Source organism: Paramisgurnus dabryanus, chromosome 4 (genome assembly GCF_030506205.2).
Source record: "Paramisgurnus dabryanus chromosome 4, PD_genome_1.1, whole genome shotgun sequence".
Lineage (NCBI taxonomy): Eukaryota > Metazoa > Chordata > Actinopteri > Cypriniformes > Cobitidae > Paramisgurnus > Paramisgurnus dabryanus.
The window spans coordinates 12,734,622-12,762,096 of record NC_133340.1 but is presented as its reverse complement, the minus strand read 5'-3'; the positions used below and the strand labels follow the sequence as shown (position 1 = coordinate 12,762,096).

General features: G+C 44.0%; 19 non-coding genes across 19 annotated transcripts; all 19 read right to left on the bottom strand.

The window, feature by feature from the left end:
• Positions 1-306: 306 nt before the first annotated feature.
• On the bottom strand, positions 307-379 carry trnar-ucg (transfer RNA arginine (anticodon UCG)). The gene has a single exon. It is a non-coding gene; the product is annotated as a tRNA-Arg (tRNA).
• Positions 380-619: 240 nt separating this feature from the next.
• trnar-ucg (transfer RNA arginine (anticodon UCG)) lies at positions 620-692 on the bottom strand. Its single transcript has one exon. It is a non-coding gene; the product is annotated as a tRNA-Arg (tRNA).
• Positions 693-843: 151 nt separating this feature from the next.
• Positions 844-916, bottom strand: trnar-ucg (transfer RNA arginine (anticodon UCG)). Its single transcript has one exon. It is a non-coding gene; the product is annotated as a tRNA-Arg (tRNA).
• Positions 917-1,602: 686 nt separating this feature from the next.
• trnar-ucg (transfer RNA arginine (anticodon UCG)) lies at positions 1,603-1,675 on the bottom strand. The gene has a single exon. It is a non-coding gene; the product is annotated as a tRNA-Arg (tRNA).
• A 463-nt stretch (positions 1,676-2,138) lies between these two features.
• Positions 2,139-2,211, bottom strand: trnar-ucg (transfer RNA arginine (anticodon UCG)). The gene has a single exon. It is a non-coding gene; the product is annotated as a tRNA-Arg (tRNA).
• Positions 2,212-3,842: 1,631 nt separating this feature from the next.
• trnar-ucg (transfer RNA arginine (anticodon UCG)) lies at positions 3,843-3,915 on the bottom strand. The gene has a single exon. It is a non-coding gene; the product is annotated as a tRNA-Arg (tRNA).
• A 240-nt stretch (positions 3,916-4,155) lies between these two features.
• Positions 4,156-4,228, bottom strand: trnar-ucg (transfer RNA arginine (anticodon UCG)). The gene has a single exon. It is a non-coding gene; the product is annotated as a tRNA-Arg (tRNA).
• A 151-nt stretch (positions 4,229-4,379) lies between these two features.
• Positions 4,380-4,452, bottom strand: trnar-ucg (transfer RNA arginine (anticodon UCG)). Its single transcript has one exon. It is a non-coding gene; the product is annotated as a tRNA-Arg (tRNA).
• Positions 4,453-5,138: 686 nt separating this feature from the next.
• trnar-ucg (transfer RNA arginine (anticodon UCG)) lies at positions 5,139-5,211 on the bottom strand. The gene has a single exon. It is a non-coding gene; the product is annotated as a tRNA-Arg (tRNA).
• A 463-nt stretch (positions 5,212-5,674) lies between these two features.
• On the bottom strand, positions 5,675-5,747 carry trnar-ucg (transfer RNA arginine (anticodon UCG)). The gene has a single exon. It is a non-coding gene; the product is annotated as a tRNA-Arg (tRNA).
• A 1,631-nt stretch (positions 5,748-7,378) lies between these two features.
• trnar-ucg (transfer RNA arginine (anticodon UCG)) lies at positions 7,379-7,451 on the bottom strand. The gene has a single exon. It is a non-coding gene; the product is annotated as a tRNA-Arg (tRNA).
• Positions 7,452-8,903: 1,452 nt separating this feature from the next.
• On the bottom strand, positions 8,904-8,976 carry trnar-ucg (transfer RNA arginine (anticodon UCG)). Its single transcript has one exon. It is a non-coding gene; the product is annotated as a tRNA-Arg (tRNA).
• A 151-nt stretch (positions 8,977-9,127) lies between these two features.
• On the bottom strand, positions 9,128-9,200 carry trnar-ucg (transfer RNA arginine (anticodon UCG)). The gene has a single exon. It is a non-coding gene; the product is annotated as a tRNA-Arg (tRNA).
• A 462-nt stretch (positions 9,201-9,662) lies between these two features.
• trnar-ucg (transfer RNA arginine (anticodon UCG)) lies at positions 9,663-9,735 on the bottom strand. Its single transcript has one exon. It is a non-coding gene; the product is annotated as a tRNA-Arg (tRNA).
• Positions 9,736-9,886: 151 nt separating this feature from the next.
• trnar-ucg (transfer RNA arginine (anticodon UCG)) lies at positions 9,887-9,959 on the bottom strand. Its single transcript has one exon. It is a non-coding gene; the product is annotated as a tRNA-Arg (tRNA).
• Positions 9,960-15,749: 5,790 nt separating this feature from the next.
• trnar-ucg (transfer RNA arginine (anticodon UCG)) lies at positions 15,750-15,822 on the bottom strand. The gene has a single exon. It is a non-coding gene; the product is annotated as a tRNA-Arg (tRNA).
• Positions 15,823-15,973: 151 nt separating this feature from the next.
• trnar-ucg (transfer RNA arginine (anticodon UCG)) lies at positions 15,974-16,046 on the bottom strand. The gene has a single exon. It is a non-coding gene; the product is annotated as a tRNA-Arg (tRNA).
• A 148-nt stretch (positions 16,047-16,194) lies between these two features.
• trnar-ucg (transfer RNA arginine (anticodon UCG)) lies at positions 16,195-16,267 on the bottom strand. The gene has a single exon. It is a non-coding gene; the product is annotated as a tRNA-Arg (tRNA).
• A 463-nt stretch (positions 16,268-16,730) lies between these two features.
• Positions 16,731-16,803, bottom strand: trnaq-uug (transfer RNA glutamine (anticodon UUG)). The gene has a single exon. It is a non-coding gene; the product is annotated as a tRNA-Gln (tRNA).
• Positions 16,804-27,475: the final 10,672 nt, after the last annotated feature.

The following is a 27,475-nucleotide window of genomic DNA, read 5'->3' as shown; positions in this document are numbered from 1 at the left end:
CCATGCCTTTACTTACATGCAAGGTGAAACACAATTTGAGGGTTATACAATCAATTGGAGATTTAATGCTGCACCCACCTAAAGGTTGATATCTCCAAATGACCCAGATGGGACTCAAACCCACGCTGATGCCTTATCCATTAGGCCACTGGGCCACCTGCAAGCTTCACTCTGAGTTGTCTCAACCAGAGATTTCAGATCCACAAACCATGCCTTTAGTAGCATGCAAAGTGAAACAAAGCTTTAGGGTTGTAGAATCGATTGGAGATTTATTGCTGCACCCACCTAAAGAGTGATATCTCCAAATGACCCAGATGGGACTCGAACCCACAATCCTCAGCTCCGAAGGCTGATGCCTTATCCATTAGGCCACTGGGCCACCTGCTGGTCCTGAATTGGGTATTCGAAATCAGAAATTTCAGATACACAAACCATGCCTTTCATAACATGCAAAGAGAAACACAAATTTAGGGTAGTTGAATCATTACTTAACGATTCGATAAAGCAGAGTTTATTCCCGAAACAATGCTGTACCTGAATGACCCATGTGGGACTCAAACCCAAGTTCCCCAGATCAATTGGTGATTCAGTGCTTCACCCACTAAAGGCTATCTCCAAATGACCCAGATGGGACTCTAACCCACAATCCTCAGCTCCGAAGGCTGATGCCTTATCCATTAGGCCACTGGGCCGCCTGCATGCTTCACTCTGAGTTGTCTCAACCAGAGATTTCAGATCCACAAACCATGCCTTTAGTTACATGCAAGGTGAAACACAAATTGAGGGTTATACAATCAATTGGAGATTTATTGCTGCACCCACCTAAAGAGTGATATCTCCAAATGACCCAGATGGGACTCGAACCCAGAATCCTCAGCTCCGAAGGCTGATGCCTTATCCATTAGGCCACTGGGCCACCTGCTGGTGCTGAACTGGGTATTTGAAATCAAAAATTTCAGATACACAGACCATGCCTTTCATAACATGCAAAGAGAAACACAAATTTAGGGTTGTTAAATCATTACTTAACGATTCGATAAAGCAGAGTTTATTCCCGAAACAATGCTGTACCTGAATGACCCATGTGCGATTAAACCCAAATTCCCCAGATCAATTGGTGATTCAGTGCTTCACCCACTTAAGGCTATCTCCAAATGACCCAGATGGGTCTCGAACCCACAATCCTCAGCCCCGAGGCTGATGCCTTATGCATTAGGCCACTGAGTCGCAGTCGGGGCTCAAACTGGGTTGTCTCAACCAAAGATTTCAGATTCACAAACCATGCCTTTAGTTACATGCAAGGTGAAACACAAATTGAGGGTTATACAATCAATTGGAGATTTAATGCTGCACCCACCTAAAGGTTGATATCTCCAAATGACCCAGATGGGACTCTAACCCACAATCCTCAGCTCTGAAGGCTGATGCCTTATCCATTAGGCCACTGGGCCGCCTGCATGCTTCACTCTGAGTTGTCTCAACCAGAGATTTCAGATCCACAAACCATGCCTTTAGTAACATGCAAGGTGAAACACAAATTGAGGGTTATACAATCAATTGGAGATTTATTGCTGCACCCACCTAAAGAGTGATATCTCCAAATGACCCAGATGGGACTCGAACCCACAATCCTCAGCTCCGAAGGCTGATGCCTTATCCATTAGGCCACTGGGCCACCTGCTGGTCCTGAATTGGGTATTCAAAATCAGACATTTCAGATACACAAACCATGCCTTTCATAACATGCAAAGAGAAACACAAATTTAGGGTTGTTGAATCATTACTTAACGATTCGATAAAGCAGAGTTTATTCCCGAAACAATGCTGTACCTGAATGACCCATGTGGGACTCAAACCCAAGTTCCCCAGATCAATTGGTGATTCAGTGCTTCACCCACTAAAGGCTATCTCCAAATGACCCAGATGGGTCTCAAACCCACAATCCTCAGCTTCGAGGTTGATGCCTTATGCATTAGGCCACTGAGTCGCAGTCGGGGCTCAAACTGGGTTGTCTCAACCAGAGATTTCAGATTCACAAACCATGCCTTTAGTTACATGCAAGGTGAAACACAAATTGAGGGTTATACAATCAATTGGAGATTTAATGCTGCACCCACCTAAAGGTTGATATCTCCAAATGACCCAGATGGGACTCGAACCCACAATCCTCAGCTCCGAAGGCTGATGCCTTATCCATTAGGCCACTGGGCCGCCTGTATGCTTCACTCTGAGTTGTCTCAACCAGAGATTTCAGATCCACAAACCATGCCTTTAGTTACATGCAAGGTGAAACACAAATTGAGGGTTATACAATCAATTGGAGATTTATTGCTGCACCCACCTAAAGAGTGATATCTCCAAATGACCCAGATGGGACTCGAACCCACAATCCTCAGCTCCGAAGGCCTTATCCATTAGGCCACTGGGCCACCTGCTGGTCCTGAATTGGGTATTAGAAATCAGAAATTTCAGATACACAAACCATGCCTTTCATAACATGCAAAGAGAAACACAAATTTAGGGTTGTTGAATCATTACTTAACGATTCGATAAAGCAGAGTTCATTCCCGAAACAATGCTGTACCTGAATGACCCATGTGGGACTCAAACCCAAATTCCCCAGATCAATTGGTGATTCAGTGCTTCACCCACTAAAGGCTATCTCCAAATGACCCAGATGGGTCTCGAACCCACAATCCTCAGACCTGAGGCTGATCCCTTATGCATTAGGCCACTGAGTCGCAGTCGGGGCTCAAACTGGGTTGTCTCAACCAGAGATTTCAGATCCACAAACCATGCCTTTAGTTACATGCAAGGTGAAACACAAATTGAGGGTTATACAATCAATTGGAGATTTAATGCTGCACCCACCTAAAGGTAGATATCTCCAAATGACCCAGATGGGACTCTAACCCACAATCCTCAGCTCCAAAGGCTGATGCCTTATCCATTAGGCCACTGGGCCGCCTGCATGCTTCACTCTGAGTTGTCTAAACCAGAGATTTCAGATCCACAAACCATGCCTTTAGTTACATGCAAGGTGAAACACAAATTGAGGGTTATACAATCAATTGGAGATTTAATGCTGCACCCACCTAAAGAGTGATATCTCCAAATGAACCTGATGGGACTCGAACCCACAATCCTCAGCTCCGAAGGCTGATGCCTTATCCATTAGGCCACTGGGCCACCGGCTGGTCCTGAATTGGGTATTCGAAATTTCAGATACACAAACCATGCCTTTCATAACATGCAAATAGAAACACAAATTTAAGGTTGTAGAAACATTATTTAAGGGGTCGATAAAGCAGAGTTTATTGCAGAAACCATGCTGTTCCTGAATGACCCATGTGGGACTCAAACCCAAGTTCCCCAGATCAATTGGTGATTCAGTGCTTCACCCACTAAAGGCTATCCCCAAATGGGTCTTGAACCCACAATCCTCAGCCCGAGGCTGATGCCTTATGCATTAGGCCACTTAGTCGCAGTCGGGGCTCAAACTGGGTTGTCTCAACCAGAGATTTCAGATCCACAAACCATGCCTTTACTTACATGCAAGGTGAAACACAATTTGAGGGTTATACAATCAATTGGAGATTTAATGCTGCACCCACCTAAAGGTTGATATCTCCAAATGACCCAGATGGGACTCAAACCCACGCTGATGCCTTATCCATTAGGCCACTGGGCCACCTGCAAGCTTCACTCTGAGTTGTCTCAACCAGAGATTTCAGATCCACAAACCATGCCTTTAGTAGCATGCAAAGTGAAACAAAGCTTTAGGGTTGTAGAATCGATTGGAGATTTATTGCTGCACCCACCTAAAGAGTGATATCTCCAAATGACCCAGATGGGACTCGAACCCACAATCCTCAGCTCCGAAGGCTGATGCCTTATCCATTAGGCCACTGGGCCACCTGCTGGTCCTGAATTGGGTATTCGAAATCAGAAATTTCAGATACACAAACCATGCCTTTCATAACATGCAAAGAGAAACACAAATTTAGGGTAGTTGAATCATTACTTAACGATTCGATAAAGCAGAGTTTATTCCCGAAACAATGCTGTACCTGAATGACCCATGTGGGACTCAAACCCAAGTTCCCCAGATCAATTGGTGATTCAGTGCTTCACCCACTAAAGGCTATCTCCAAATGACCCAGATGGGACTCTAACCCACAATCCTCAGCTCCGAAGGCTGATGCCTTATCCATTAGGCCACTGGGCCGCCTGCATGCTTCACTCTGAGTTGTCTCAACCAGAGATTTCAGATCCACAAACCATGCCTTTAGTTACATGCAAGGTGAAACACAAATTGAGGGTTATACAATCAATTGGAGATTTATTGCTGCACCCACCTAAAGAGTGATATCTCCAAATGACCCAGATGGGACTCGAACCCAGAATCCTCAGCTCCGAAGGCTGATGCCTTATCCATTAGGCCACTGGGCCACCTGCTGGTGCTGAACTGGGTATTTGAAATCAAAAATTTCAGATACACAGACCATGCCTTTCATAACATGCAAAGAGAAACACAAATTTAGGGTTGTTAAATCATTACTTAACGATTCGATAAAGCAGAGTTTATTCCCGAAACAATGCTGTACCTGAATGACCCATGTGCGATTAAACCCAAATTCCCCAGATCAATTGGTGATTCAGTGCTTCACCCACTTAAGGCTATCTCCAAATGACCCAGATGGGTCTCGAACCCACAATCCTCAGCCCCGAGGCTGATGCCTTATGCATTAGGCCACTGAGTCGCAGTCGGGGCTCAAACTGGGTTGTCTCAACCAAAGATTTCAGATTCACAAACCATGCCTTTAGTTACATGCAAGGTGAAACACAAATTGAGGGTTATACAATCAATTGGAGATTTAATGCTGCACCCACCTAAAGGTTGATATCTCCAAATGACCCAGATGGGACTCTAACCCACAATCCTCAGCTCTGAAGGCTGATGCCTTATCCATTAGGCCACTGGGCCGCCTGCATGCTTCACTCTGAGTTGTCTCAACCAGAGATTTCAGATCCACAAACCATGCCTTTAGTAACATGCAAGGTGAAACACAAATTGAGGGTTATACAATCAATTGGAGATTTATTGCTGCACCCACCTAAAGAGTGATATCTCCAAATGACCCAGATGGGACTCGAACCCACAATCCTCAGCTCCGAAGGCTGATGCCTTATCCATTAGGCCACTGGGCCACCTGCTGGTCCTGAATTGGGTATTCAAAATCAGACATTTCAGATACACAAACCATGCCTTTCATAACATGCAAAGAGAAACACAAATTTAGGGTTGTTGAATCATTACTTAACGATTCGATAAAGCAGAGTTTATTCCCGAAACAATGCTGTACCTGAATGACCCATGTGGGACTCAAACCCAAGTTCCCCAGATCAATTGGTGATTCAGTGCTTCACCCACTAAAGGCTATCTCCAAATGACCCAGATGGGTCTCAAACCCACAATCCTCAGCTTCGAGGTTGATGCCTTATGCATTAGGCCACTGAGTCGCAGTCGGGGCTCAAACTGGGTTGTCTCAACCAGAGATTTCAGATTCACAAACCATGCCTTTAGTTACATGCAAGGTGAAACACAAATTGAGGGTTATACAATCAATTGGAGATTTAATGCTGCACCCACCTAAAGGTTGATATCTCCAAATGACCCAGATGGGACTCGAACCCACAATCCTCAGCTCCGAAGGCTGATGCCTTATCCATTAGGCCACTGGGCCGCCTGTATGCTTCACTCTGAGTTGTCTCAACCAGAGATTTCAGATCCACAAACCATGCCTTTAGTTACATGCAAGGTGAAACACAAATTGAGGGTTATACAATCAATTGGAGATTTATTGCTGCACCCACCTAAAGAGTGATATCTCCAAATGACCCAGATGGGACTCGAACCCACAATCCTCAGCTCCGAAGGCCTTATCCATTAGGCCACTGGGCCACCTGCTGGTCCTGAATTGGGTATTAGAAATCAGAAATTTCAGATACACAAACCATGCCTTTCATAACATGCAAAGAGAAACACAAATTTAGGGTTGTTGAATCATTACTTAACGATTCGATAAAGCAGAGTTCATTCCCGAAACAATGCTGTACCTGAATGACCCATGTGGGACTCAAACCCAAATTCCCCAGATCAATTGGTGATTCAGTGCTTCACCCACTAAAGGCTATCTCCAAATGACCCAGATGGGTCTCGAACCCACAATCCTCAGACCTGAGGCTGATCCCTTATGCATTAGGCCACTGAGTCGCAGTCGGGGCTCAAACTGGGTTGTCTCAACCAGAGATTTCAGATCCACAAACCATGCCTTTAGTTACATGCAAGGTGAAACACAAATTGAGGGTTATACAATCAATTGGAGATTTAATGCTGCACCCACCTAAAGGTAGATATCTCCAAATGACCCAGATGGGACTCTAACCCACAATCCTCAGCTCCAAAGGCTGATGCCTTATCCATTAGGCCACTGGGCCGCCTGCATGCTTCACTCTGAGTTGTCTAAACCAGAGATTTCAGATCCACAAACCATGCCTTTAGTTACATGCAAGGTGAAACACAAATTGAGGGTTATACAATCAATTGGAGATTTAATGCTGCACCCACCTAAAGAGTGATATCTCCAAATGAACCTGATGGGACTCGAACCCACAATCCTCAGCTCCGAAGGCTGATGCCTTATCCATTAGGCCACTGGGCCACCGGCTGGTCCTGAATTGGGTATTCGAAATTTCAGATACACAAACCATGCCTTTCATAACATGCAAATAGAAACACAAATTTAAGGTTGTAGAAACATTATTTAAGGGGTCGATAAAGCAGAGTTTATTGCAGAAACCATGCTGTTCCTGAATGACCCATGTGGGACTCAAACCCAAGTTCCCCAGATCAATTGGTGATTCAGTGCTTCACCCACTAAAGGCTATCCCCAAATGGGTCTTGAACCCACAATCCTCAGCCCGAGGCTGATGCCTTATGCATTAGGCCACTTAGTCGCAGTCGGGGCTCAAACTGGGTTGTCTCAACCAGAGATTTCAGATCCACAAACCATGCCTTTACTTACATGCAAGGTGAAACACAATTTGAGGGTTATACAATCAATTGGAGATTTAATGCTGCACCCACCTAAAGGTTGATATCTCCAAATGACCCAGATGGGACTCGAACCCACGCTGATGCCTTATCCATTAGGCCACTGGGCCACCTGCAAGCTTCACTCTGAGTTGTCTCAACCAGAGATTTCAGATCCACAAACCATGCCTTTAGTAGCATGCAAAGTGAAACAAAGCTTTAGGGTTGTAGAATCGATTGGAGATTTATTGCTGCACCCACCTAAAGAGTGATATCTCCAAATGACCCAGATGGGACTCGAACCCACAATCCTCAGGTCCGAAGGCTGATGCCTTATCCATTAGGCCACTGGGCCACCTGCTGGTCCTGAATTGGGTATTCGAAATCAGAAATTTCAGATACACAAACCATGCCTTTCATAACATGCAAAGAGAAACACAAATTTAGGGTTGTTGAATCATTACTTAACGATTCGATAAAGCAGAGTTTATTCCCGAAACAATGCTGTACCTGAATGACCCATGTGGGACTCAAACCCAAGTTCCCCAGATCAATTGTTGATTCAGTGCTTCACCCACTAAAGGCTATCTCCAAATGACCCAGATGGGCCTCGAACCCACAATCCTCAGCCCCGAGGCTGATGCCTTATGCATAAGGCCACTGAGTCGCAGTCGGGCTCAAACTGGGTTGTCTCAACCAGAGATTTCAGATCCACAAACCATGCCTTTAGTTACATGCAAGGTGAAACACAAATTGAGGGTTATACAATCAATTGGGGCCAGTTGTTCAAAAATTTTAATCTGGATCAAAATGATCCGGATTTGGAAATCACATTTTTTCCTATTCAGGATCAGGTAATCCGTCCTACTTTTATGCCGGTTTTTCAAAGCAACATTGGATTGGATCACCCTGATCCAGAAAAACAGTTTTCAAGATTACCAAATCCAGATTACCTGTGCTCTAAATGGGACAACATATCACAACATGTGCTACCAGCTATGTGAAGAACAGGTAGAAGAACCAATATGGGATCACTGTAAGAGTTTTTAATTTTGAGACAAAACACAAAAATAACATAAACATCCATTTATAATTTCTTTTATGAACCCTCATCTGAGTCACAAAAAAAAATATATCCAAAAACAAATACATTGTGGACGCACAAAGGACGCTTCAAGTGTATAGTAAGGGATGCCATTGTTAGACATTGTTTTTGACAGGCTCATCTCTGATGATTGTTTCTTTGAAATTAATATACGGTGATGAATGACATAAAAATTGATTATATTATTTTTGTTTGTGATTGAAATCTGTTTGGGGGATTATTTCATATTTCATTATTTTTACTTTACTGAATAGCTTAATTGGTAGCCTATGTCTACTATATCTACTTTATCGCTGTTACAACGGTTACACAAGTCAAGTTCAAAATATAAATAAAAGTATATACACTTAATGAAACAAATGTGTTATTTGACCAATTTTAAAGTTTTTCTGCATTTCCCTCCTGGAATCCACCTTTAAATCCTACCCCCTGTTGGGATCAGGATAATCCAGTTTTTTTGGATCAAAGTTATCCAAATCCTACTGACAAGTTTTGAACAACACAAACTGAAGGTTTGATCCAGATTTAAACTAGGATTGGATTCTGTGATCTAATCTGATTTCAGATTCCTTCTTTCCCTTTTGAACAACCCATTTTCAAGATTTGATCCAATCCGATAACCAAAATCCGATCAGCTTACTTTTGAACAACTGGCCCTTGGAGATTTAATGCTGCACCCACCTAAAGGTTGATATCTCCAAATGACCCAGATGGGACTCGAATCCACAATCCTCAGCTCCGAAGGCTGATGCCTTATCCATTAGGCCACTGGGCCGCCTGCAAGCTTCACTCTGAGTTGTCTCAACCAGAGATTTCAGATCCACAAACCATGCCTTTAGTAGCATGCAAAGTGAAACACAAATTGAGGGTTATACAATCAATTGGAGATTTATTGCTGCACCCACCTAAAGGTTGATATCTCCAAATGACCGAGATGGGACTCGAACCCACAATCCTCAGCTCCGAAGGCTGATGCCTTATCCATTAGGCCACTGGGCCTCCTGCTGGTCCTGAATTGGGTATTCGAAATCAGAAATTTCAGATCCACAAACCATGCCTTTCATAACATGCAAAGAGAAACACAAATTTAGGGTTGTTGAATCATTACTTAACGATTCGATAAAGCAGAGTTTATTCCCGAAACAATGTTGTACCTGAATGACCCATGTTGGATTAAACCCAAGTTCCCCAGATCAATTGGTGATTCAGTGCTTCACCCACTAAAGGCTATCTCCAAATGACCCAGATGGGTCTCAAACCCACAATCCTCAGCTTCGAGGTTGATGCATTATGCATTAGGCAACTGAGTCGCAGTCCGGGCTCAATCTGGGTTGTCTCAACCAGAGATTTCAGATTCACAAACCATGCCTTTAGTTACATGCAAGGTGAAACACAAATTGAGGGTTATACAATCAATTGGAGATTAAATGCTGCACCCACCTAAAGGTTGATATCTCCAAATGACCCAGATGGGACTCGAACCCACAATCCTCAGCTCCGAAGGCTGATGCCTTATCCATTAGGCCACTGGGCCGCCTGCATGCTTCACTCAGAGTTGTCTCAACCAGAGATTTCAGATCCACAAACCATGCCTTTAGTAGCATGCAAAGTGAAACACAACTTTATGGTTGTAGAATCGATTGGAGATTTATTGCTGCACCCACCTAAAGAGTGATATCTCCAAATGACCCAGATGGGACTCGAACCCACAATCCTCAGCTCCGAAGGCTGATGCCTTATCCATTAGGCCACTGGGCCACCTGCTGGTCCTGAATTGGGTATTCGAAATTTCAGATACACAAACCATGCCTTTCATAACATGCAAATAGAAACACAAATTTAAGGTTGTAGAAACGTCTCAGGTTACGTATGTAACCCTGGTTCCCTGAGAAGGGAACGAGACGCTGCGTCGCCATAGCAACGTTTTGGGGAACGCCTCGGCGTGACTAATCTGAAGCACGTGTAAAACATAATCAATAATTTGATGATTGGATACTGACCGTGATGCCGTGCGGACCAGGGGTATAAGGAGGCATCCCACACAAACACACTCGCTTCCAAGTGCCGAAGCAAGTGCCTGCAGGGATGCAGGGAGTATGGCATGGAGACGCAGCGTCTCGTTCCCTTCTCAGGGAACCAGGGTTACATACGTAACCTGAGACGTTCCCTTTCGAGGAACTCGAGCTGCGTCGCCATAGCAACGCTTTGGGGAACGAGATGCCCACGCTTCCATACTACCAAATGCCTGTAGCGTGTATAACTGAACACAGTCAAGGCAAAGAACCTGGGACCCTAAAGAGGGGTCTAGGTCTAAATTATAAATCTGACGAAGGTGAGCGGTGAAAATCAACCGGCCGCATCACATACGTCCTGGAGCGAAACGCCTGACCCTAAGGCCTTAGGGGCAGCCATACCCCGAGTAGAGTGGGCACTCACAGCGACGGGTGAGTGTATACCCTGATGTTCATAATCCAGTGAGATAGCATCCACTATCCATCTGCTCAAAGTCTGCTTGGTCACCGGTAAACCTTTTCTGGGTGAACCAAAGCACACAAATAACTGCTTGGACTCCTCCACTGAGCAGTCCTGTAAACATATGTATCCAGTGCTCACACAGGACACACCAAATTTAGCTTTTCCTGGTCCGCACTCCTGAATGGGGGAGGACAAAGGGCCTGCAGAACAATGGGCCTCAGCACATTGTTCAGCACCTTGGGAACATAACCTGGCCTTGGGTGTAGAAAAGCCTTAGCCATCCCAGGTGCAAACTCAAGACATGTCGGGGATACCGACAGGGCCTGAAGGTCCCCCACTCGCTTTAAAGAAGTAATAGCCAGAAGGAACGCAGTCTTAAAGGCCAGAAACCTATCTGGCGAAGTCTCAAGTGGCTCGAACGGAGCCAACGAGAGCCCTTCCAGCACGACCGCTAGGTCCCAAGTAGGCACCCTAGTGCGGCTAACAGGTCGCAACCTGCGAGTGCCACAAAGAAAGCGAGCCACTTATGGGTGTCTACCCACTGATGAGCCTTCCACATGAGTATGGTAGGCAGAAACTGCTGCCGTTAAACCTTAATGGTGGAAGGAGTAAACTCATCAGAGAACGCTCCTGCAGAAACCTCAGAACTACGTCGACAGGGCAGTAAACTGGGTCTGTCAGATGAGCTGAACACCAAGAGGTGAAAATTTCCCACTTAAGGGAATAAAGTTTCCCCGTGGAAGGACAAACACAACCAGGGGGGAAAGGCATACAGACGTAGCCTCGGCCACGCCTGTACCATGGAAAACCACAGTGGGTAAAGTGTGGTGTCCTGGGATGCAAACAGATCTACCTCTGCGCGTCCAAACCTTTTCCAGATGTGGTTCACCACATCTAGATGAAGTCTCCACTCCTATCGGAGATGTCTGTTGTCTCGAAGGGGCATCTGCCACATTCAGGTGGCGTGGTATGTAGACTGCCCTCAGAGAGTCCAGAAGTGTATGGTAGGCAGAAACTGCTGCCACCTATACCTTAAAGGTGGAGTAATGATATGGTCTCCACAACCTCAGTTGGTAGCATGACATTCTTCCAAAGGAGTATGGTAGGCAGAGACTGCTGCCACCTAAACCTTAGGGTGGAAGGAGTTAACCCAGCAGAGAATTGCTCCTGCAGAAACCTCAGTACCACGTCAAGGGGCAGTTGACTGGGTCTGTCAGGTGAGCTGAGCACCGAAAGGTGAAATTTTTCTACTTTAGGGCATAAGCTTCCTCTTTGAGGGAGCTCTGAAGTAATCATCTGGTTCCCACAACCTCATTCGGGAGCATGAGGTCCTTCCAAAGGAGCATGGTAGGCAGAGACTGCTGCCACCTAGACCTTAAGGGTGGAAGGAGTTAAGCCAGCAGAGGATTGCTGCTGCAGAAACCTCAGTACCACATAAACAGGGCAGTTGACTGGGTTTGTAAGAGGAGTTAAACACCAATAGGTGAAATATTCTCCACTTAAGGGCATAAAGCTCTCTTGAGGGTTGTCCAGATGAGATATGAGGTCCTTCTAGAAGGAGTATGGTAGAGGCAGAAACTGCTGCCATCTAAGCCTTAAGAGTGGAAGGAAGTAAGCCAGCAGAGAATTGCTCCTGCAGAAACCTCAGTACCACATAAACAGGGCAGTTGACTGGGTCTGTCAGGTGAGCTGAACACCATGAGGTGAAGTTTCTCCACTTAGTGCCTAAGCTCCTGGGGGAGCTCTGGAGTAATCATATGGTCTCCACAACCTCAGTTGGGAACATGACATCCTTCCAAAGGAGTATGGTAGGCAGAGACTGCTGCCACCTAAACCTTAAGAGTGGAAGGAGTTAAACCAGCAGGGAATTGCTCCTACAGAAACTTCAGCACCACATAAACAGGGCAGTTAACTGGGTTTGTCAGGAGTAAAGTATGGTCTCCACAACCTCAGTTGGGAGACCTGAGCCTACGAGCCTGGCCCCCTCAGAGGCCAAACTGACAGGCCATACCTCTGGCAAGCTTCCTCCAGAACTTCTGTGGCAGAGAGATTGGGGAAAAGAGAAAGCCACATTGGGCAGTGTGTGCGGTCCTGAGACGCAAACAGATCCACCTCTGCGCATCCAAATCCTCTCCAAATGGGGTTCACCACATTTGGCCGGAGTCTCAACTCCCTAGCAATGGGTGTTGCCATACAGGGCATCTGCCATATTCAAGTGGCCTGGGATCTAAATTGTCGTCAATGAGCACAGTTTGTCCAGAGACCACAATGCCATTATCCCAAAATCAATAATATAGTGATTTTGGACCTCTCGGCCTTCCATACTGTACTCCAACCTGTGGGGAGTGCGTTCTGGTGTCAGTGTCACACACCAGTAGCACGCACCCAAAAACAGGCCTTAGGATGGAAACCAAGGTTTTCTCCACACCACCAGAGCACGCAGGCAACGATGCGTGACTTTGATAGCAGATCTCCTTAATAATTTATTAATCAACCACTGATGTGATGTCTATCTGGACAAGCACATGATGGCTCATCAGGTCTGGAAGGAAATGGGAGTCCAACCCATACCACCATATTTCCAAGGCAATTTCAGTGCCATATCCGATGATGCGATTTTGATCCTTTTGGCTTTCCATAATCGCAACAACCTGTGAGGGATGCGTCTGTTGTCAGCGCCACACATCGACAACGCGCACCCAACACAGGACCTTGGGACAGAAGCCATGGCTTTCTTCCTGTTACCAGAGCACGCAAACAACGGTGCGCGACTTTGATCATGCGAGACGGGTTTCCCCTCGGGAAAAACCCCCCCATGTTGAATGGAGACATAAGCTCTAATGTAAGGAATCAGTCCTCGGATCTGATTGCATCACAATCGGTTTCAGTAACAGCATAGAACTGAGCTAGCCTGGTTAGCCAGACCTACATCAAGATGTAAGGTCTGGCAACTCTTCACACAAATGGCTCAATGCAAGGGGCGGGATATAAGGTTGTCCCTCAAAATGCCTCTGCACGCAATAGGATAGCGCTATGAACAAACAGAGCAACGAAGAAGGTGACGTAGTTACCGTAACCAGTCGGCAAAACTCCAAACACATCTTTCTTGCTTAAAAAGGACTTCAGTAGGGTTATTTGCTCTTCTCTCAAAGAAAAACATAAGTCTAAAGTCGCGGCCAAAGCCGCTTCAAAAGAAAGCTGTTCGCCAGCAGCAGCAGCCATTCTTAGTTTTCAAGTAGGAACCGTTGCAGCTCTGTCGTCATCATGTTAAGCCCGCCCCACAGACGCTACACACGATGTGATTGGCCTGACCAAATTTTGGTTTTTGGAGCTGTTAAGTGTATTGTGAGTGCCTAGACTAAACCCTGGCAGCAAATATATTTTGCGGCCGCTAGGGTGCGTCTAGATTTCTAGGCTAGAACTGAGCCGCATCACTGAACGATTCCCCTACTTTTGGAACATTAAAGTAAAGGCTGTAAGCTGTCATTTCTCATGTGGAGGTTCTACAGCCTCCTGCACAAGAATGTAGCCATGCTCCACTACTGGAGCCAGCTGTATGCAGGTGAAGGTTAATGGGGGCTGCCTGTCGTACTACGCACCAAAGGGAAGCAGGCACCATAAATGAGGTGTGAGCTGCTTTGCTTCAATAAGAAAGTGAGTGCCACGAACGAAGACGTCACCCGCCTCAGCAGATGAGGATCTCGAATCGTAACACACAAAATCATTATCTGAATTATGGCACACCAGCGGCCGATCAGGAGAATAAATGCTGTGCACAGCTGTACAAGCAACACACAGCATAGACACAAAATCACTGTTTGACTCATCAAACAATGACAAACAGCTCATGCAGGCTCAGCCAGGCTGTGACAGGCAGATATACATACATAGCCTACACATACAGGTGTAAAAACGTATGTATATATAATACCTTCATACTGTAAAAAGAGGAGGCTTCACGTGGAAACTGCACATTTAGCCTTAAACAGTAGGCGGATTATGAAGATGATCCATCTCTCCGGAGAAAGACAGCTGAAAATATATGGCTCTCACGCAGGGCGCCTTCCCGATCCGGCGAGTGAGAGAGAGGGACTTCACGTGCAGGCGGAGATACCGCCGCCTTCGCGAAATCATATGGCGACTCCCACGAGTGCAACCGCCGCTGAGAAGCGGGATCGCAGCCGCGAACCCAAGCTTCCTAGAGAGCGAGAGACAGATGTCACGGGTGTAGGCGGGGATACCGCCGCCTGCACGCATGAGTGCAGTCACCGCTCTGCCTCGACAGAAGCGGGACCGGATCCGTGAGGGCGCGAGCCTGAGATATCCTTCTCTAAGCGCGAAGCTGGAGCGCAACACGTGCACGGGAATGCTCACAGTGCACACAGCCAGTTTCCTCAAAAGCCAACTGTGCGTGCTGCGTTCGAAGACACATATACATGTGTATCCTTGTCTGTGATAGCGCGCTGACAGGGAGATACACATACTTGAACTTCTTAAACACACTTCAGATTTATGCAAACATACACGTAGTCACTTGCTGAGGCACTAAAAGCGAGTGTGTTTGTGTGGGATGCCTCCTTATACCCCTGGTCCGCACGGCATCACGGTCAGTATCCAATCATCAAATTATTGATTATGTTTTACACGTGCTTCAGATTAGTCACGCCGAGGCGTTCCCCAAAGCGTTGCTATGGCGACGCAGCTCGAGTTCCTCAAAAGGGAACATTATTTAAGGGGTCGATAAAGCAGAGTTTATTGCAGAAACCATGCTGTTCCTGAATGACCCATGTGGGACTCAAACCCAAGTTCCCCAGATCAATTGGTGATTCAGTGCTTCACCCACTAAAGGCTATCCCCAAATGGGTCTCGAACCCACAATCCTCAGCCCGAGGCTGATGCCTTATGCATTAGGCCACTGAGTCGCAGTCGGGGCTCAAACTGGGTTGTCTCAACCAGAGATTTCAGATCCACAAACCATGCCTTTAGTTACATGCAAGGTGAAACACAAATTGAGGGTTATACAATCAATTGGAGATTTAATGCTGCACCCACCTAAAGGTTGATATCTCCAAATGACCCAGATGGGACTCGAACCCACAATCCTCAGCTCCGAAGGCTGATGCCTTATCCATTAGGCCACTGGGCCGCCTGCATGCTTCGCTCTGAGTTGTCTCAACCAGAGATTTCAGATCCACAAACCATGCCTTTAGTTACATGCAAGGTGAAACACAAATTGAGGGTTATACAATCAATTGGAGATTTATTGCTGCACCCACCTAAAGGTTGATATCTCCAAATGACCCAGATGGGACTCGAACCCACAATCCTCAGCTCCGAAGGCTGATGCCTTATCCATTAGGCCACTGGGCCACCTGCAAGCTTCACCCTGAGTTGTCTCAACCAGAGATTTCAGATCCACAAACCATGCCTTTAGTAGCATGCAAAGTGAAACACAACTTTATGGTTGTAGAATCGATTAATTTATTGCTGCACCCACCTAAAGAGTGATATCTCCAAATGACCCAGATGGGACTCGAACCCACAATCCTCAGCTCCGAAGGCTGATGCCTTATGCATTAGGCCACTGGGCCGCCTGCTGGTCCTGAATTGGGTATTCGAAATCAGAAATTTCAGATACTCAAACCATGCCTTTCATAACATGCAAATAGAAACACAAATTTAATGTTGTAGAAACAATATTTAACGGTTCGATAAAGCAGAGTTTATTGCAGAAACCATGCTGTTCCTGAATGACCCTTGTGGGACTCAAACCCAAGTTCCCCAGATCAATTGGTGATTCAGTGCTTCACCCACTAAAGGCTATCTCCAAATGACCCAGATGGGTCTCGAACCCACAATCCTCAGCCCCGAGGCTGATGCCTTATGCATTAGGCCACTGAGTCTCAGTCGGGGCTCAAACTGGGTTGTCTCAACCAGAGTTTTCAGATCCACAAACCATGCCTTTAGTTACATGCAAGGTGAAACACAAATTGAGGGTTATACAATCAATTGGAGATTTAATGCTGCACCCACCTAAAGGTTGATATCTCCAAATGACCCAGATGGGACTCGAACCCACAATCCTCAGCTCCAAAGGCTGATGCCTTATCCATTAGGCCACTGGGCCACCTGCTGGTTCTGAATTGGGTATTCGAAATCAGAAATTTCAGATACACAAACCATGCCTTTCATAACATACAAAGAGAAACACAAATTTAGGGTTGTTGAATCATTACTTAACGATTCGATAAAGCAGAGTTTATTCCAGAAACCATGCTGTACCTGAATGACCCATGTGGGATTAAACCCAAGTTCCCCAGATCAATTGGTGATTCAGTGCTTCACCAACTAAAGGCTATCTCCAAATGACCCAGATGGGTCTCAAACCCACAATCCTCAGCTTCGAGGCTGATGCCTTATGCGTTAGGCCACTGGGTCGCAGTCGGGACTCAAACTGGGTTGTCTCAACCAGAGATTTCAGATTCACTAACCATGCCTTTAGTTACATGCAAGGTGAAACACAAATTGAGGGTTATACAATCAATTGGAGATTTAATGCTGCACCCACCTAAAGGTTGATATCTCCAAATGACCCAGATGGGACTTGAACCCACAATCCTCAGCTCCGAAGGCTGATGCCTTATCCATTAAATTTAGGGTTGTAAAATCATCATTTAATGGTTCAACAAAGCAGAGTTTATTGCAGCAACCATGCTGTTCCTGAACGACCCATGTGGGACTTAAAGCTCACTTGGCGATTTAGTGTTCCATCCCCTAAAGGCTATCTCCAAATGACCCAGATGGGACCCGAACACACAATCCTCAGCTCCGAAGCACTGCATGAAAAGAGGTGTATCCGTACTAGGAAACTCCTGTATACAATACTGATTTTCGGAAGTATCTACTAGTTCCATTGAGTGTATACTTCTAATTCCACCAAGTTAGGATACTCCCGTAATGATACCAATTCGGATGTATCTTGCTGAAGCGATATTCCTGTGATATATGCAGCCATTTGTTGCCATGGCATGTAATCCCATTGAAGATTTTGTTAGGGGAGATTTTCACACCTACAGAGGTACTGGAATTTCCTACCTTTGCACAGTTCTGGTGTCCCCATTGGTGTTTAATCTCAACACTGATTGGTTGCTTTTAAAACCCTCTCCCAAAACTCTGACAACTATTGGGACACTACTTTGAAACTTTCCTGTTGAGATGATTTGATTGGTTACACTTTGTATTTAGCCCAACCCAAGCCCTCATAGCTTAGTGGCTTGATTGGTTATTTGCCTCCTATACACCCCCAAATCCCTTCAAAAAATAAAAACTTGAATTGAGTTTGAAATGTTTATTTAATAAAAATAAAAACCTGAACAATCCACAATTGTCACAATCACAAAATAATATTATACACAAATATTAAAAGTTTCATACATAAACAATACTATTTAAACTCATGCACTTGGATTATACCCAAAGTCTCGCTCGTTACAACGTGATTTACTGTAATGGGACATCTGGATAATCGAAGCTCAATGGTTTTTGCGTTGCATTGCAGGAATTTTAAGGCAACAAACGTTGCAGTGCACTGGAAGGATTTTGCTATTGAGACAGCCCTTAAAATGGCAGATTCTCTGATCAGTGCCTTGACCACTGAACAAGAGAGCTGATTGAGACGCACCCTACCACATGCAGAAGAGCATTAATAACCATCAACTTCAAGCTATCCGCATGGGCTACAGCGGAAACCACATGGGTCCCATAACTAATAAACTTAATAAAACGAATGGTGAGGGTATATAGGCAGCTTAATGGAGAAGTTATATTGTATCTATAGCATATAGATTTCATTTTTATTCACCAAGGGACTTAAATTAATGAACATTTCTCACCCTTCTTAAAGTTCCATTCCCACATTATTAGAGAAGAAATGGAAAGAGCGTAATTAAATATAGCTTCAAATAACAAAGACCCATGTTGCATCAAAAGACAATCTGGTTCCTCATCTTGTGGTGAAAATGAAAGAAAAAAGCTAGGCCAATTATTTTTACATTATCATAAAGTGGATCCTGAATTTTATCTGATCAATGCAACAAAGGTTGTTGTTCGTTTTCTTCTTTCTTGGACGTTTTGTACCAATTTACACACCAGTGAACCTCCTAAAAAATTAAAGCTTTCAGATTAATCAGCAAGGTTTTTCTCAGCTAGCTAATGACTTGTGTGGACTTGCTGGGTTGATAAAAATAATTAGCATCGATTTAAATTCTTTTCTAATGTTCACTATATCCCAGACTGACATAATAGGATTCTGTAAATGCCATCACTGCATCTATTTGTGTTGGACTGCCACAAAAGGAGGCTGCTTGATTGGCAGAGAGGAAAATCATTATATTGAAGTCATACATTAATAATCCCCCTACATTATCTGGAGATACGGTGACTGTCAGTGGCTCCTATCACATTAAATTAAAAATGGATCCAGACTGGATGCAAGCAGACAGACGGTGCCCACCCATTCTCAGAAAAACAATGTATGTGAAAGACCGTGAGCGTGAACCAGAACAGAGCTATTGATCGCACACAGAGCGTCTGCATGACTGTGAGGTCTCATCGTCGTGACATTTTTCTTTACACTGCCTGCTTCTTTGTTCCCTTACATTTCTTACATTTTAAGACATTTGTTTCACTTGGTGTTAAACCAAGTATTGAAAAAGGAGTTTTACATTCCGCAAAATGTTAAAGGCTTATAGTAGCACCTTCTGTAATGCAGATGTCTGTTTGCTCTGTGTGTTGTACAGGGTTTTATACACACATCATGACGGCTTTATGTATGCATTTGTTAAAAAAACAGGTATGGTAAGAAGCAGATTCAGAAACGTGCAGATTTCCGTGGAATTAAAATCCAGTCATATGCAATGTTCTAAAGATGAATACATTTATTTAGTTATTTTTTATTATATATACTACCATATTAATATTCATTACGTAGATTTACCCTCAAAATGGAATTCCATATGCTTGTGCTTATTAGCTTTTTGACCAAAATAGTTTTCTAAATCTTTGTGCTGCAATTTTATGAAAATATAGGCCTACCTCTAACAAAACTCCTTTACAAAAATGCAATTATTTCGGCTTTTTGTTCAAAATATGGTCATTTCATTTGACATATTTGTATGTTTATATATTTTTTTCCCTGGAAGGTATTTTGTGAAACTTTTGTGAAAATCCCCAAAATGCTTTCAGACAATAAAAAAAGGCTTAAAGGGCGTGTTGCAGGTTAACCACCACTGTCGATTAATGGGTACATAAATCACTCAAGATATGTATATACTTTTTTAAATGTCTAAAAAATGGTCTTAAAGACCAGTTTTTTACGTTTTTGGTATTAACGGTTTTTTACACAATTCGGAGATGACGTCACGTTGGGGAGAAGTGGATGAAAGGTACCCTCAATGTTGTAGAACTATGGTGACTCACTGGGATGAGGAAGAGGTTGCAAGAGCCAACATGTATGATGGCGGGGGTGGAGTGGCTATGTACTATACTCTCATTCAGGTGTAATAATCAAGGACTTTGCTGCCATAACATGGCTGCAGGCCACGCAATGATATTACGCAGCAGCCGAAAATAGTCCCCTTAGTATCTTTCAATAGCAGGGGACTATTTTCGGGTGCTACGTATTATCATGATGGGTAATAAGTCCATGAATGGTGTTATGGGAAATGTAGAGCATTTGGTTATAGAATGTTCCAGAGGGAGTGCCCATTGGTGTAGCGTAAAGGCACTCCACCTGATGGATGTTACAGTCCTAGCCTAAGCAAAGCCTTGTCTTTCACTCCCTAAGGTCCCGGTGGTGCCTGCGCCGCAACCTCATCATTTTCAGGTAACTACACAAAGAGACTTAGATTAAACTCCTGATTTTGGACATATATTATACTGTATACATTATTTAAAACCTTAAAGTGTCTAGTTTTTTTGTGTGTCCACTCCCAAAATTTTGTATGCCATTTTCGGATGTGTTTTATCAAATTCTTTATCCTAGAAATTCAGCACTTTATCCAAAGCATATTATTATTTGTTGCGCCAAAAAACAAATGCAAAACAATACAAAATAAAGTCTTCGTAATGTTACCACTATTCACTGTGAATTGATAAATAGCAACAGACTATCATTTACCTAACTGGTGTATGTGTGTATTCACTACACTTACTTACTTACTTATGCCTGCTACCCCTCCTGGGGCATAGGCCGCCGACAAGAGCTCTCCAGGCATCCCTGTCTTGGGCTTTTCTCTCCAGCTGACTCCAGGTATATCCAAATTCTTTGGTATCAGCTACCAAATCTCGGCGCCATGTATTTCTCGGCCTTCCTCTTTTTCTCTTTCCTGGGGGGTTCCAGTTGAGTGCTTGCCTGGTGATACTGGAAGCTGGCTTGCGGAGCGTATGGCCAATCCATCTCCAGCGTCGTTTTAGGATCTCATCTTCTGCAGGAAGCTGATTGGTTTTTTGCCAAAGGTCATGGTTGCTGATGGTATTTGGCCAGCGGATCAGGAGGATTTTTCGCATACAGGAATTGATAAAGGTCTGAACTTTCTTCGTCGTCGCCACTGTTTTCCTCCATGTCTCTGCACCATAGAGAAGGACGGTCTTGACATTGGTATTGAACAGCCTGACCTTTGTCCTTAGGCCCAGTTCCTTCGAGCTCCAGATGTTCCTCAGCTGTAGGAAGGCTGCTCTTGCTTTACGTATTCGTGCCTTGACGTCGGCGTCTGTTCCACCCTGCTTATCGATGACACTGCCCAGGTAGGTGAAGGCCTCTACTTCTTCTAGCGCTTCTCCGTCCAACAGGACTGGGTCGTTTTTGATGTTATTTACCTTGAGGATCTTTGTCTTATGTTTATTGATGTTCAGACCTACTTGAGCGGAGGTGGCAGCTATGCTATTTATCTTGTCTTGCATCTGCTGTCGGGTGTGGGATAGCAAGGCTAAATCATCCGCAAAATCCAGGTCGTCGAGTTGTGTAAATGGTGTCCACTGGATTCCTGTTTTTGTATGTTCCGTTGTAGTCTTCATTATCCAATCAATGGCTAGTAAGAAGAGAAAGGGCGAGAGCAGGCATCCCTGACGAACCCCGGTTCTCACTTCGAAGTTCTCCGTAAGCTTCCCTCCATGGACCACTCTGCTCGTCATACCGCCATACGAGTTTTGGATAATGTTGACGATCTTGGCTGGCACACCATAATGCCGGAGAAGGTTCCAAAGGGCACTCCTATCCAGGCTATCAAAAGCCTTCTCATAGTCTACGAAGGTAATGTGGAGAAGAGAGTTCCACTCCAGTGACTGTTCGACAATGATACGGAGGGTGGCGATCTGATCCGTACAGGATCTGTCTTTTCTAAAGCCTGCCTGCTGGTCACGGAGTTGGGTGTCCACCTGGTCCTTAATTCTATTCAGGATGATCCTGTTGAACACTTTTCCTGGAACAGACAGTAGCGTAATCCCTCGGTAGCTGTCACACTTGCTGAGGTCGCCTTTCTTAGGTAGCTTTATAATGTATCCCTCCTTCCATTCTGTGGGCACCTGATTTTCCTCCCAGATTTTCTTGAACAAAGGGAACAGTATCTCTACCGTTGTTTCCAGATCTGCCTTCAATGCTTCTGTTGGTATACTGTCAGGACCTGCTGCCTTGCCGTTTCTCTGCTGGCCTACTGCCTTGCGGATCTCTTCTCTGGTGGGCACACTGCAGTCTATTGGCAAGTCCTCTGCTGCTGGATTGATGTTTGGCGGGTTTGTTGGCATTTGCCTGTTTAACAGTTCTTCAAAGTGTTCCCTCCATCTATCCATTTGTTGTTCCTCTCCCTTCAATATCTTCCCCTCCTTGTCTTTCACTGGCCTACCTGGCTTGCAGAACTTCCCTGACAGCGTCTTTGTGATGGAGTACAGATCTTTCATATTTCCATTTCTTGCTGCTTCTTCTGCTTCGGATGCCAGACAATCAACATAGTTCCGCTTATCGGTTCTAATACACTTCTTTACCTCTTTATTGGCAGCTGTGAAAACTTCTTGTGCCTTGACCTTCTCTGCTCTTGTTCTGCTGTTGTTAAGGGCTGCTTTCTTCTTTTTCCTTTCCTGAATCTTCCTTAATGTCTCTGTTGACAACCACTCCTTGTGCTGGCATTTCGAGTGTCCAAGGACCTCCCTACATGTTGTTGTTATGGTCTCTTTCACTCTTTTCCATCTGTTATCCACTGTATCCTCCTCCTCCTCTACTTCTTGCAGTATTTGGAACTTGTTGCTCAAAGCCACCCTAAATTCCTCCAGCTTATGTGTGTCCCTCAAAAAGCAGGTGTTGTACTTGTGCCTCTGTGCTGTAGTTGCCATCCACTCCTTCTTCAACTGCAGCTTCAGTCTTGCCACTACTAGATGGTGATCTGATGCAACGTCCGCTCCTCGCTTCGCTCTAACATCCTGTAGGGATCTTCTGAATTTCCTGATGATGCAGATGTGGTCTATCTGGTTCTCGGTGAAGCCGTCAGGTGACACCCAGGTTGCCTTGTGTATCCACCTATGTGCAAAGACGCTACCGCCGATCACCAGGTTATTTAGAGCACACAGATCTGCAAACCTCTCGCCATTTTCATTCATGTTGCCAAGTCCATGCCTTCCCATAACTTCCTCATACCCGATGTTATCCTTCCCCACCTTGGCATTAAAATCCCCCATCAGGATGGTGACATCTTTCTCTGAGTAACTCTCCAATATGGACTGCAATCTGTTATAAAACTGCTCCTTATCTCCCTCCTCACTGTCATTTGTGGGTGCATAGCACTGCACAACATTCATGGTGATCTTCTTCTTCTTTGTTCGAAAAGATGCTGTTATGATCCTTGGGCCGTGGGCTTCCCATCCAGTAAGTGCTCGTTGTGCTGTTCTTGACAACATCAGCGCTACTCCTTGTGTGTGGGGGGCGTTTTCCTCCTCATGTCCCGAGTACAGCAGCATCTCGCCAGTGATCAGCCTCTTCTGTCCGGACTGCGTCCATCGAGTTTCGCTGATTCCAAGCAGGGTGAGGTTGTAACCCCGCATCTCTGCTGTCACTTGCGCTATCTTCCCCGCTTCGTACAAGGTCCTCACGTTCCATGTACCGATGTTGATTGCCCTGGCTGAGAGAAGGCAGTTCGGCCCTGCAGCTTCCAATTTACCTTGGTTTTCACTGCACAGCATCATACATCTTAGTGAAGACCCATCTCTCCCCAAGGCGGAATTACCTGTTGCTCTTTTTTGCGTTTCTGTAGCAAGAGTTTTTTTTCCAGGATGGGGTTGCTAGCCCCACGCCTAACCCTCCTCCTTTCTCAGACCGGGCTTGGGACCGTCCATGGCGGAGTTTCACTACACTGGGATGGGTTAATGTATTGGTCACATTTCGAGTTTGGGCTACCATACCCAACACAGCATCTGTCTTTATATTCCGTCTCTTTGTTTTCCTTATTTTGTTTGTCATACTTTGTGCTGTGAGACGATGTGAATCAGACGCTATGTCAAATGCTATTCTTGTTTTTGACGTTTGCTTGTACAGTGGCTCTGATGTCAAAACACATCTCAAAATGCTTGCTATGGATGTGAAAACCAGAAAATCTAACCTGATCTGAATTTCTTTTATGACAAACGAAAGTTTCAAGGCAGTGTGTAAACGTGATTGACGTAAAATGAGGTTGTATTTATTTTTTAACGTGAAGAAATTTCAAAGAGTATTTCGGACCCGATGTGAAAAGATCTTTACAGTTTACATTAACTGTAAACCTTAATACCGCAATTGAGTCAATGCTTGTGAACAAGATTTATTCTGAATGAGCAACATGCCTTACCTGAGTATTTTGCTTAATGGTTTATTAATATATAATTTCCATGTCGCTCTTATGCTAAATCAGTTCTCTGTAGCAACTTGATATTGAATAGTCTAACGTTAACTAGATATTAATTATTCCTCAGAAGTCACTCTTTAGGAGCCCAGAAGATTTAATATGAAGTTCTCAATTAATCCCTTCAACAAATCAAATGGATATAAAGAATTCAGTCTTAGATGTGACTACCAAATTCATTGGAGACATGAATTGAGAGACATATGAGAGAAAATATGGAGCTATAAACTGAATATGGATAGCTTGGCTGATATAAATTGGCCTCAAAAATATTTGATGTTAATTTAACATTTAGGAGTTTAACTTAAAATTTCTGACTTTTAATTAAAGACTTCAGGCAATATGAGCACAGTCTGAGCCGTTGCTTAAATACTAGCAGAGACACATGTAAGATAACTAGGATCTTTTTCTCATTGCTGTCTAGGAGGAACAATTAAAGAGCTCTCACGTAGTTTTGTCCTGTGGGAATGGCCACAGGAATGTGTGCTATCCCACTGATCCTAGAACAGACGACTGGGACCATGCTTGTATTGATTTCTTGTAAAGAAGCATTTGAGGATATGGTTGTATCTGGTGTCCTCTGTAGCTTCTGTCCAGTCTCTGATAGGCTTGCAAGGTGCACAACAGCTCTAGGGATTCAAACCTAATAATAACTGGTTCGCACCAGACACTTATTGCACTCCTATGCTGTGGGCAGTCAAAATACCAGACTGCATTACAGACCCCAACAAAGAGATGTACTGTGTCAATGTGAAAGAAAATATATGGATGAGAAACCCCAAAACCGCATTTTTGCCATGCAAATATGCCAGTTATAATACTGATATTTATTTGTCTGCTTTAATCTATCCAGGAATCATTAATTGAATGTTTACAGAGTATTAAGAAGGATCTGTCCCAGTTCTCACCAATATTGAATACAAATGAACGCTGCATGCTAATAAGCTCATGTGTCTGTCTTATGACACAGAGAAGACAAAGATGCAATATTTTTCAGAGTTTTTGTCACATGAGAAAAGCTGTGCAACTCCCTACATGCTGTCATATCTGCTAAAAACGGGAAGGAATTGGTTCTCATTAGCAAGGCTCTCAAATATGCCGTAGGATTGCCATTGGCTAGATCCCGTTGGGGTTTTTGTGGGTCTGTGACCACATGAATAAAGTTATACAGTAATCGAGCCATTTGAGTTAACTTGAGGACCCTGGTTGTTGTACACTTCACCATTGAAAAAGGAATGGACCATTTCGTAAGATTGAGACAATTTTCGTTCTTTTTACCAAGAAGATAAGGATCAGGCAGGGCTGCCCAATCATTGCTCCAGATTGCCTATCAATTTCACTCAGTGTTAACTTACTGGGGGTTTATTTTTATCAGTAGACTGTAGTTAAAGACATAGCAGTGAAAGGATTGGTAAATGTCCTGTCAGACCTAAATGAAGCACTGGTTTATTTCCCCAACTCTGTGCACATTACATTTAAACCAATTAAACAGATATTGTTAGAAGATGGTTCTTTGGTGGATAATAAACAGGATTGGTTTCTTTAAACACTGGGCCAAATAAATTAAACCATTTGTGATACTTGAAACGTAGCATAACCTCATTCTGCATAAACGTGCTATTCAGTAAAAGCACTTCTGTCAGAACCCATTTCTCCTTACAAAATGTGTTCCCTGTAGACCTGGGTCTGTATATCTTTTATGTGGTTGAGAGGCTGGGATGGTGTTTGAGGTAAAGTTGAAGTGACATCTGATCGGAGGCCATGAAGTACCTGTTAGATAGTGAATATTAATGAGGCAGCCCTCAGTGTGCCTAGGCATCGACTCCTCTGTCTAAACGCTGTTACATGCTCGCGATTAATATTTCTGCAGAACAGGAGAGAAAATCGGAGTCAAGCATTACTAATGCATCTACAGCGAGACGGACGAAGAGAATCCCTAACACCAAACTGCTTAAGTCGTAAAGCAAATGTACAGACACCACAACCGAAGAAGGGCGTTCCACTGACTTAACCAGAAAGAAATGGGTGACTTGTATAAACTATTACTGCACTTTATCTAAATTATTGCCAAATACAGCGTTACAGGGACGCAGGAAGTATGGTAAGGTAGACACAGTGGCCCTCATTTATCATTCTTGCGTAGAAACGGGCGTATATGTTGGCGTAAGATTACGCTTACACTCCTCTCACCGCCTGATTTATGAAACTGTGCGTACCTCTGAAATTCAGGTGTAAGCAATATCTGCCCTTCATAAATGCGGCGGCTGAAAACGATCGTCATTAGAATAACAAGCCCATATAAATTCAAGTCTCCACCTCCCCCACGCCCTCATTTTACGACATTGACACATGGAAGACGGCAAAGACGAGAAACCAGGGAAGTGGAAAGAAACAAAATTGTTTTATTTGGGAGTTTAAATAGCGGGATTAAAGACACATTAATAATTGCATGACGTTTTGTAATATTTGTATTATTATTTTTATTATTAATGACGCTTAATTGATATTTAGAAGAATAATTATTTATTATTATTATTATTATTATTATTATTATTATTTAATGTTGCCTACATCTAAATTATATGTCTACTTAATGGTTCGGTTAAGTTTTTTTTAAATAATATTTTAAAATGATGTAGTAACTTTTGTAGTGTGTTTCTCTGTATTTACATACAGTTGTTTGTTAGCTAAGATCCAGTTTGATACGAAGCTCTGGATATAATTCAAATTAACAATTTGTTTCCACGACATCCACATGTTTTACTAGGCTAATTCATAATTTGAAGTAATAATAATTGTAATAGTAATTACGAAATATTATAATAATTAATTCCAAGGAACAAACTGTTGAATATTTACTTTAAACTAAATAAGAAAAAG